The 10465-nt window shown below is 37.7% G+C and overlaps 1 pseudogene; it reads right to left on the bottom strand.

The window, feature by feature from the left end:
- Nucleotides 1–9402: 9402 nt before the first annotated feature.
- LOC118573693 lies at nucleotides 9403–10222 on the bottom strand (annotated as a pseudogene).
- Between the last annotated feature and the right edge of the window lie 243 nt (nucleotides 10223–10465).

The raw sequence follows: 10465 nt of genomic DNA, 5'->3' as shown, positions 1-10465 counted from the left end.
TCTTAGCCATTCTGACAGGTATAAGGTGGTATCTCAGAATTGTTTTGATTTGCATTTCCCGGATAATTAGGGATGTTGAGCAATTCCTTAAATATCTTTCTGCCATTTGAACTTCCTCTGTGGAGATTTCTCTGTTTAGTTCTATAGCCCATTTCTTAATTGGACTGTTGGGCATTTTGATGTCTAATTTCTTGAGTTCTTTATATATTCTGGATATCAGCTCTCTGTCAGATGTGGGGTTGGTGAAGACCATTTCCCATTCTGTAGGTTGTCACTTTGTCTTGTTGACCATGTCCTTTGCTCTACAAAAGCTTCTCAGTTTCAACAGGTCCCATTGATTGGTTGTTTCTCTCAGTGTCTGTGCTACTGGTGTTATATTTAGAAAGTGATATTCAGTCCCAATGCGTTCAAGAGTACTTCCTACTTTCTCTTCCATCAGGTTCAGAGTAACTGGATTTATGTTGAGGTCTTTGATCAATTTGGACTTAAGTTTTGTGCATGGTGACATATGGATCAATTTGCAGCCTTCTACACATTGACATCCAGTTATACCAGCACCATTTGTTGAAGATGCTTTCTTTTTTCCATTGTTCATTTTTGGCTTCTTTGTCAAAAATTATATGTTCATAGGTGTGTGGGTTAATGTCAGGGTCTTCAATTCAATTCCATTGGTCCACATGTCCGATTTTATGCCAGTACAAAGCTGTTTTTATTATGGTAGCTCTAGAGTAGAGCTTGAGGTGGGGGAACGTGATGCCTCCAGAGGTTGTTTTATTGTACAGGATTCTTTTGGCTATACTGGGTTTTGTGTTTTTCCATATGAAGTTGAGTATTATTCTTTGCAGATCTTTGAAGAACTGTGTTGGTAATTTGATGGGGATTGCTTTGAATCTGTAGATTGCTTTTGGTAAGATCACAATTTTTACTATTTTAATCCTGCCTATCCATGAGCATGGGAGATCTTTCCATTTTCTGACATCTTCTTCAATTTCTTTTTTCAGGGACTTAAAGTTCTTGTCATATAGGTCCTTCACATGCTTAGTTAGAATAAGCCCAAGTAATTTTATATCATTTGTGGCTATTGTAAAGGGTGATGTATCTCTGATTTCCTTCTCAGCCTATTTGTCTATTGTATATAGGAGGGCTACTGATTTTTTTGAATTGATCTTGTATTCTGCTATGTTGCTGAAGGTTTTTATTAGCTGTATCAGTTCCTTGGTTGAATTTTTCGTGTCACTCATGTATACTATCATATCATCTGCAAATAGGGATATCTTGACTTCTTCTTTTCCAATTTGTATCCCCTTAATCTCTTTTTGTTGTCTTATAGCTCTGACTAGAACTTCAAGTACTATATTGAATAAATATGAGGAGAGGGGACAGCTTGCCTTGTTCCTGATTTTAGTGGTATTGCTTTGAGTTTCTCTCCATTTAATTTGATGTTGGCTATTGGCTTGCTGTAGGTTGTCTGTATTATGTTTAGGTAGGTATGTTCCCTGTATTCCTGATTTCTCCAAGACCTTTATCATGAAGGGGTGTTGGATTTTGTCAAATGCCTTTTCTGCATCTAGTGAGATGATCATGTGGTTTTTTTCTTTGAGTTTTTTATGTGGTGTATTACATTGATGGACTTTCATATGTTGAACCTCCCTTGCATCCCTGAGATGAAGCCTACTTGATCATGGTGCATAATTGTTTTGATGTGTTCTTGGAGTCTGTTTGCCAATACTTTATTGAGTATTTTTTCATCAATGTTCATGAGGGAGATAGGTCTGTAGTTCTCTTTCTTTGTTGCATCTTTATTTGGTTTAGGGATCAGGGTAATTGTAGCCTCATAGAAGGAGTTTGGTAATATACCCTCTGCTTCTATTGTGTGGAACAATGTAAAGAGTATTGGTATTAAGTCTTCTTTGAAGATCTGGTAGAATTCTGCAGTGAAACCATCTGGTCCAGGGCTTTTTTTGGTTGGGAGACTTTTAATGACTGATTCTATTTCCTTAGTGGTTATTGGACTATTTAAATGGTTTATCTGGTCTTGATTTAACTTAGGTATGTGGTACCTATCCAGAAAATTATCCATTTTTTTAGATGTTCCAGTTTTGTGGAGTAGAGGTTTTTGAAGTATGACCTGATGATTCTCTGGATTTCCTCATTGTCTGTTGTTATATCCCCCTTTTCATTTCTGATTTTGTTAATTTGGATGCTCTCTCTCTCTGTCTTTTTATTAGTTTGGATAAGGGCTTGTCTATCTTGTTGATCTTCTCAAAGAACCAACTCTTTGTTTCATTAATCCTTTGTATTGTTCTCTTTATTTCTATTTTATTGATTTCAGCTCTCAATTTGTTAATTTCCTGGCGTCTTTTCCTCCTGGGAGACTTTGCTTCTTCCTGTTCAAGGGCTTTCAGGTGTGCTGTCAAGTCACTAGTGTGAGATTTCTCCAACTTCTTTATCTGGGCATTCAGTACTATGAATTTCCCTCTTAGAACTGATTTCATAGTATCCCATAAGTTTGGGTATGTGGTGTATTCATTTCCATTGATCTCTAGGAAGTCTTTAATTTCTTTCTTTATTTCTTCCTTAACCCATTGGTGATTCAGTTGAGTTCAGTTTCCATGAGTTTGTAAGATTGCTGTAGTTTTTTCTGTTGTTGAAATCTAACTTTAAACTATGGTTGTCTGATATAACACAGGAAGTTATTCCAATTGTTTTGTACCTGTTGAGCTTTTCTTTGTGGCCAAGTATGTGGTCAAATTTAGAGAAGGTTCCATGGGGTGCTGAGAAGAAGGTATATTCTTTTTTGTTTGGGTGGAATGTTCTGTAGATATCAATTAAGTCCTTTTGAGCCATAACATCAGTTAAGTCCATTATGTCTCTGTTAAGTTTCAATTTGGGGTCTGTCCAGAGGTGAAAGTGGGGTGTTGAAGTCTCCCACTATTAATGTGTGGGGTTTTATGTGTGATTTAAGCTTCAGTAATGTTCCTTTTACATATGTGGGTGCCCTTGTGTTTGGGGCATAAATGTTCAGAATGTCCTTCATCATCTCTTTTGATTGATTTTAGTTTGAAGTCTATTTTGCTAGATATTAGGATGGCTACACCAGCTTGCTTCTTAAGACCATTTGATTGGAAAGTCTTTTCCCAACCTTTTATTCTTAGGAGGTGTCTGTCTTTGAATTTGAGGTATATTTCTTGTATTCAGCAGAAAAATGGATCTTGTTTTCCTATCCATTCTGTTAGTCTGTGTCTTTTTATATGTGTATTAAGTCCACTGATATTAAGGGATATTAATGACCTGTGATTTCTCGTTCCTGTTGTTAATTTTTGGTGGTTGTGTGTGTGTACCTCTCTTCTTTGGGGTTTACTGCTGTGGTGTTATCTATTGTCTGTGTTTTCATGGGTGCATCTGCCTTCCTTAGGTTGGAATTTTCCTTCTAGTGCTTCCTGTAGGGCTGGGTTTGTGGATAAGTATTGCTTAAATCTGGTTTTGCCTTGGAAGGTCTTGTTCACTCCATCTATGATGATTGAAAGTTTTGCTGGTTATATTAGTCTAGGCTGGCATCCATGGTGTCTTAGTGTATGCATTACATCTGTCCAGGTCCTTCTGGTTTTCAAAGTCTCTATTGAGAAATCAGGTGTTATTCTAATGGGTTTGCCTTTATAAGTCACTTGGCCTTTTTCCTTTGCTGCCCTTAATATTCTTTCTTTATTCTGTACTTTTTGTTGTTTAATTATTATGTGGCAAGGGGGCTTTTTTGGGGAGTCTAATCTGTTTGGTGTTCTATAGGCTTCTTGTATCTTCGTAGGCATTTCATTATTTAAGGTGGGAAAGTTTTCTTCTATGATCTTGTTCAATATAATTATTTTCTGTGCCTTTGAGTTGGTATTCTTCTCCTTCCTCTATCCATATTATTCGTAGTTTTGGTCTTTTCATGGTGTCCCAAATTTCATGGACATTTTGGGTCATGACTTTGCATAAAAAATGTTGGGGCAAGAGAGACAGCTCAGTGGTAAAGAATATTGGCTGTTCTTCTGGAGGACCTGTGTTTGGTTCCCAGCATCCATATAGTGCCTAACAAATGTATGTAAATCCTGTGCCAGGGGGAATCCAATATAGATTCAGGCAAAATTTCTATTTTCATAAAAAATGAAACTAATAAATTTAACTTTGTCTTTGTTTTCAATTAAGGATCCCATCATCTAAGTTCTATCATGACAAAATTGTCTAAAGAAATGTACATAGTGCATTTTTTGCAACCTTTTTTTCTCATTAGAAGGTTCTTATATGATATGAAGTAAGCAAATATTGTTTTATGAAGATACACATTTACTGTTTGAGTATACAACTGTCTGTACTTATTCTTGCTGATCAGCTCTTTGGAGAAATACAAACCAATTTAAGTCCATGACTGTATACTACCCTATAACTATTTTATATATTGAAAACTTAGTGGGATTTGTGGACACTCAAAGCTGAAAAAGACCTCTGAAAATGGTTTGATTCTTTTTTTTTTTTTTTTCATTTATAGAAGACTGAAGTCTGTAAAAGAAGCGTGACATATTCAAAGTCATACTGATGATTTGTGTTAGAACAAAAACTTAAATGAGCTTGACATTTTGTACACCAGAAATTTTTCTGGTAGACTGAATTTCAAACTACAGTTGAAATAGCAAATATATGTAGATATTGGGAAGACATTCCAACCACAGAAACTTCTACATTGTTGGCTTTATTTTAAGAGAAATTCCGTGGGCCAGAGGGCACTGAGATTTATTCTGTATTGTGCTCAGGGAAAACGAATTAGGTACCAGCAGAAGTGATTTAAGTGGTAGGTTTTCATTTTACAGTTGATCACAGCAAAGACAGAGACCATTTGGTGCCTTTCTCAATGTCTGCCAATTGTTTCTTCGTGTCTCAAATACAGATTCTTTCATTGATGCACAGACAGAACTTAGCCCCCAAGGAAGCTTATAGGATTGGTTAAAAGCCAGCGGGGGTTTATTTCTCTGGTGAAATTTAACTGTTCTCATACTTTTAAATATTATTTGATTTCATTTCTTTTCTTTTCTTTTCTTTTTCTTTGTGTGTGGGGGAGCTGAGGATCAAACCTCGGGCCTTGTGCTTGCTAGGCAAGCGCTCTACCACAGAGCTAAATCCCCAACCCCTTCATTTCTTTTCTAATATCAGTTTGTCCCTAAAGATTAAATTGTTATACTTGGGTCTTATTTAATTTTACTCTTATACTCTGTATAACCATTTTTACTCTTTGGTATTTAAATACTTAATTCCTAAATACCAATTTTGGAAATAAATTTAAAATTGCCTGGAATTATTGAACTGAGAAAGTTTCTAGGTGGGAGGGAATAACTGAAAAATAGCATTATGAAAAATAATTGCCTTTATTATTCCATATCCCTTAATAGTAAACATTAAAATATCAATACAAAGTAAGCCTGGACAAAATGTTCATTAAAGTCTTAGTCCTCATGTCTCTTCTCTTCCTCCTCCAGAAAACACAACAAATAGGTACAAAGAGGAAAACATGAAGAAATACAATAACAGACACAAAACAAAAAAGCATTCACCTTGAGTATCACCTTTTAGATACTAAAGTTTTGTGACTTGTCTTAATAAACACTGTTTGCAGACTGAAACATTTTTCAGATCCTTATAAAAAGGATCTCACAATTATGAATTTGAACCTAATGAATGACATGAAAATTTAGCTCATGATTAAACAAAATCCTATGCAGTACAGATTGTCCTTGGACCAAATTATATTAGATTACTTGTGGATTTGCTAAAATGACCTTCATAGGACTTGAGATATCATGTTATCTCTTTCCTTGCTGTCCTACTGTGTCCCTGTTCCAGCTTGACCCTCCCATTCCCTTATGTTCTCATCTCCCATCCTTTTCCCTCCATTACCCACCTTACCCCCAGTTGCTCATGTAGATCTTATCTATTTCTCATTCACTGGGCAATCTATGTATCCATCTTAGGATCCTCCTTGATAGTTAGCTTCTCTAGAGCTGTGGGTTATATTCTTGTTATCATTTGCTTTACATCTAGTATCCACTTATGAGTGAGTACATACCATGTTTGGCCTTCTGAGTCCTGGTTACCTCACTCAGGATGATGTTTTCTAGTTCTATCCATTTACCTGCAAATTTCATGATGTCATTGTTTTTTTTTAACTGCCTAGTAGTACTCCATTGTGTATATGTGCCACATTTTCTTTAGCCATTCTTAAGTTGAGGAGCATCTAGGTTGTTTACATGTTCTGGCTGTTATGAACAATGCTGCTATGAACATAGTTGAGCATATGCAAAAGAGTGATATAGCTGGGTCTTGAGGTAGATTGATTCCCAATTTTCTGAGAAACTGCCATACTGATTTCCAAAGTGGCTGTATAAGTTTGCACTCCCACCAACAGTGGAGGAGTGTTCCCTTTGCTTCACATCCTCTCCAACATAAGCTGTTTTCAGTGCTTTTGATCATAGCCATTCTGACAAGTGTAAGATGGTATCTCAGAGTCATTTTGATTTGCATTTCCCTAATGACTAAGGATGTTGAGCAATTCCTTAAATGTCTTTCAGCCATTTGAAATTCTTGCATTGAGAATTCTCTATTTAGCTCTGTAGCCCATTTTTTTAATTGGATTGTTTAGTATTTTGATGTCTAGTTTCTTGAATTTTTTTTATATATTTTGGAGATCAGTCCTCTGTCAGATGTGGGATTGAAGACATCATGGGAAAAGGGAGAAACAGGGGCCTAGGGAAGTTCCTAGGAATCCACAAGGATAACCCCACCTTAGACTACTAGCTATAGTCAAGAGGGTGCCTGAACTGGCCTACTCTGGTAATCAGATTTGTGAATATCATAACTGTCACCTTAGAGCATTCATCCAGTAACTGATGGAAGCAGATGCAGAAATCCATGGATGGACGTCAAGCTGAGTTCCAGGAGTCCAATAGAAGAGAGAGAGAAGGGATTCTATGAGCAAGGGACATCAAGATGATGATGGAAAAAAGTGCAGTGATGGCCAGGCAAACTAGTGGAAACTCATGAACTGTGGACCAATAGCTATGGAACCCCCCTAGGATTGGACTAGGCCCTTTGGATAGGCGAGACAGTTGTTTAGCTTGAACTGGTTTGGGAGCCCCCAGGCAGTGGGATCAGGATCCATCCCTGGTGCATGAGTGGGCTTTTTAGAACCCAGTGCTTATGGTAGTAATCTACATTGGTCATGACATTCAATAGACCTTTTTACAATAAATCACACAATGATGAACATGAAGTGACTCATAAAGATACTCTTTGATATGAATTTTTAAGTGGCTTTATAATCTACTCATACTAATATTTTTAAACTTCCAAGGAAAATGTAAATTTTCTTTAAGAGTATGTCCACTGGTAGGCTGACTGTATTCCACTGGAAGATCAAATATCCAAGAATATATAGGTAGCACAAATTGGGCTTTATTAGTTTTAATAAAAGGTGACACAGAGTTGGGTATGTAAGGAAGGGAGATAAATCTGAGAGGAGTTGGGAGAAGAGCGGGGATATGACTAAATAAATTCTATAAAATTCTCAAGGAAAAAAGAAAAAACGAGGGGAAAAACAACCTTAAAGAACAGCTACTCATCAAAAACCTGTGATGTACTGTGGGGTTTTTAACATTTGAGAGGAGAATTTTCAGGAAATTCCAGCTGCAGGATCAAGTGATTCAATGTGTTTCAGCAAAACAAAATAGAAAATCTAGATTTAAAGAGAGGTATTGATGCAATAGATGGCTACATTTTGTGTAGAAATGCAATCATACTACCCATTCAAGTGCTTCCTTCTAAACTGTCTGCATGTCTCTGCTTCTTGCAATTGTAAGTTTGCATTTGCTGAATCTCAAATTAGTTTGCTTCTTTATTGCCTAACATGTTATAAGCACCCAACAAAACGTCTTGACCTAAAGTGCAGTATGAGGATATTTTCAAATAATTTTTATGTTAAATAAGTTTGACTTCAGAAATTTAACTCATGTGTGTGAGCCAAGTATGTTGATTAACTCATGTCTGTACCACAGTAGTTACAAATAACAATTCAAAACAACCTATGAGAATTAACTAGAAAGTTCTTGAGAATTTCAAACATATAAGCATCAATAATATGCTTCTGACTATGGGTAGAGCACTAACCCATTTGAATCCATTCCAATTAAGGTGCTGGTAAAAAACAAATTAAAACATTCATCATTATTGTATAATGGTATTCCTCAACTTCAAATAAGCAGGAATAAAGATAGCCTTTCAAACTGACTTTGAAATTAATTAAACAATCCAAAATATTTTATATATATATATTTTACATGAGAACATTTTTTAATTGTAAGTAAGAGAAACACACTTGAGTGCTTTAAGGAACAAACAAGAAGTGTATAGTTAAAAGGGAGTCTTATAGACTCTAAAGGCGCAAATGCATCTGGCTTCATAAAGGAGCTAGACTCAGGAGCTGTGAAGCAATTGGTAAGTGCTCTCACGAGATCCCACATTCTAGCTTTGCATGTAGAGTAACTTTCTCTTCTACTTAGTCCTCTACAGCTTCTGAGCTTGCATTCTACCACTCTTTAGTGACAAACAGACCAACAGTCCTAGTTTCCAGTTGTGAATTCCAGGAAGTGATAATCTAATCTGCTCCACTGAATCTAGTGACCTGCTAATCAGACAACCATGTGAGGGGGTGACAGCAGCTGGCAGCTACCACTATGGTTTTAAGTACAGTAAAAAAAAAAAAAAAAGATCCTGCTAGCTCATATTCTGGGCAGATACCTCATGATGTATCCACTGCCCCTCCATGAAGAGTCCACCACACAGTTATCAATCCTGGAAACACTGGAGTAGCACTGGACCTTCAGCAGAAGTAGGATGATGTTCTGAACTTCCAATCTTGGATAAGACAGAGCTGTGCTGCTTATGCTGGTGAGTCCAGGGGTCACTGCGGCTCCTTCCTGAAAATGGTCATGATGCTACAGACTGTCCCCATAAATGTCCTCATCTTGTCTTATGTACCAACAGTTTAAATGTCTCCTCCTCGCAATCCCAGCCTGGATGCAGATGTACACAGGCAGACAGAAGACTGGTATTTCCACATTGAGCAAAGGCTTCCACCCAATCACAAGAAACCCCAGGGGAACTCATGTTTTGACCATTGGGTAGATTTTTTGTTTTGGTACTTTGGGTAGATACAAGACGACCTTTGTAAGGCACAAAGAAGACTGCAGCACACTGGAAAAAGCTGACAGGAACAAGTTCATGACTAGTTTCTTCATAACAGGTTATTTGAGTAGAGGGCCCATTTGGAAATTGTGCTGGGATCAGATTTCATTTGGGAAGTGCCAGAGGGCATTTTGGTTATTCTCTTGGCACAGACGACACAGACTCTACTGCCTCAGAGCCTCTCTTCCAGCTCCCACTTCCACTTTCTAGAGGATCATTTACTTGATGAAGATCTGAAACAGAGGCCATGCAACTTTTACTGTACACTCTGAGAGCATTCTTTAGGGAAGAGGTCAGAGGGAACTGTCCCTGATTGCAGAAAGTACCAGTGAAGGCATCCATGTCAAGGGTCCACAGCATGGCACCTCCCAGGTGGTTCTGTGTAAGCCATTTGGTCTTAATATGAAAGCTTTTAACATTATCATAGCCAACCCATTTGTTGCCCTGATAAGCATAGGGTACTTCCTGAGCAGCATCCTAGACCTCAGTGGCTCCATCGTTATAGAAGGTGCAAATCTCCTAATAGGCCCAGATGCCAGACTCTTATGTATAGGGGCCTAGTACACAAGCACTAGCAGTAGGGGTGCCAATTTCAGTGTTGGAGGGGTCTCAGAGTGAAGGTTTGTCCATATGCTGGGAATCCCACAATGAGCTTCTCAGGAACTGCTCCATTTTCAATCTAGTAGGTCATGATGTAATCCACATTGAGGAAGGTGTTGGTTCCAGTGTCATTTAGGGATTTGTAGAGGGGACTGGTTTCCAGTGTAGCCATCTTAGGAGCCATGGATATTGTAGGTCATAACCTGGATGTAGTCTAGGGAGTGTAACAGTTGGGGGATCTCATAGCCAGAGCCGCGGTGGTGATGACACCAGCTACCGTGGCAGTGATCACAAGTCTGGGGCAACTGTTCTCAAAGGCTTCCCATTCAAAAGCTTCATGCATTTTCTACAGAATAGTAAAGTACAGTAAGTATATCACAAGCTCATTTCAGCTCTCCTAATAACATGAGTATATATTTTTTTAAAAAATCCCTTTCACATTTGTTTCTTATTTCTTTTTTATTTTATTTTATAATTTAATTTAATTTTACATATCAGCCATGGATTCCCCTGTCCTCCCCCTCCCCGCCAGCCTACCCCCATTCCCATCTCCTCCCAGGCAAAGACCACCTGGGGATTCAGCTCAACCTGGTAGATT

Source organism: Onychomys torridus, chromosome X (assembly GCF_903995425.1).
Source record: "Onychomys torridus chromosome X, mOncTor1.1, whole genome shotgun sequence".
Lineage (NCBI taxonomy): Eukaryota > Metazoa > Chordata > Mammalia > Rodentia > Cricetidae > Onychomys > Onychomys torridus.
The sequence above is the reverse complement of the archived record's forward strand: the minus strand, read 5'-3'. Positions and strand labels throughout refer to the sequence as shown.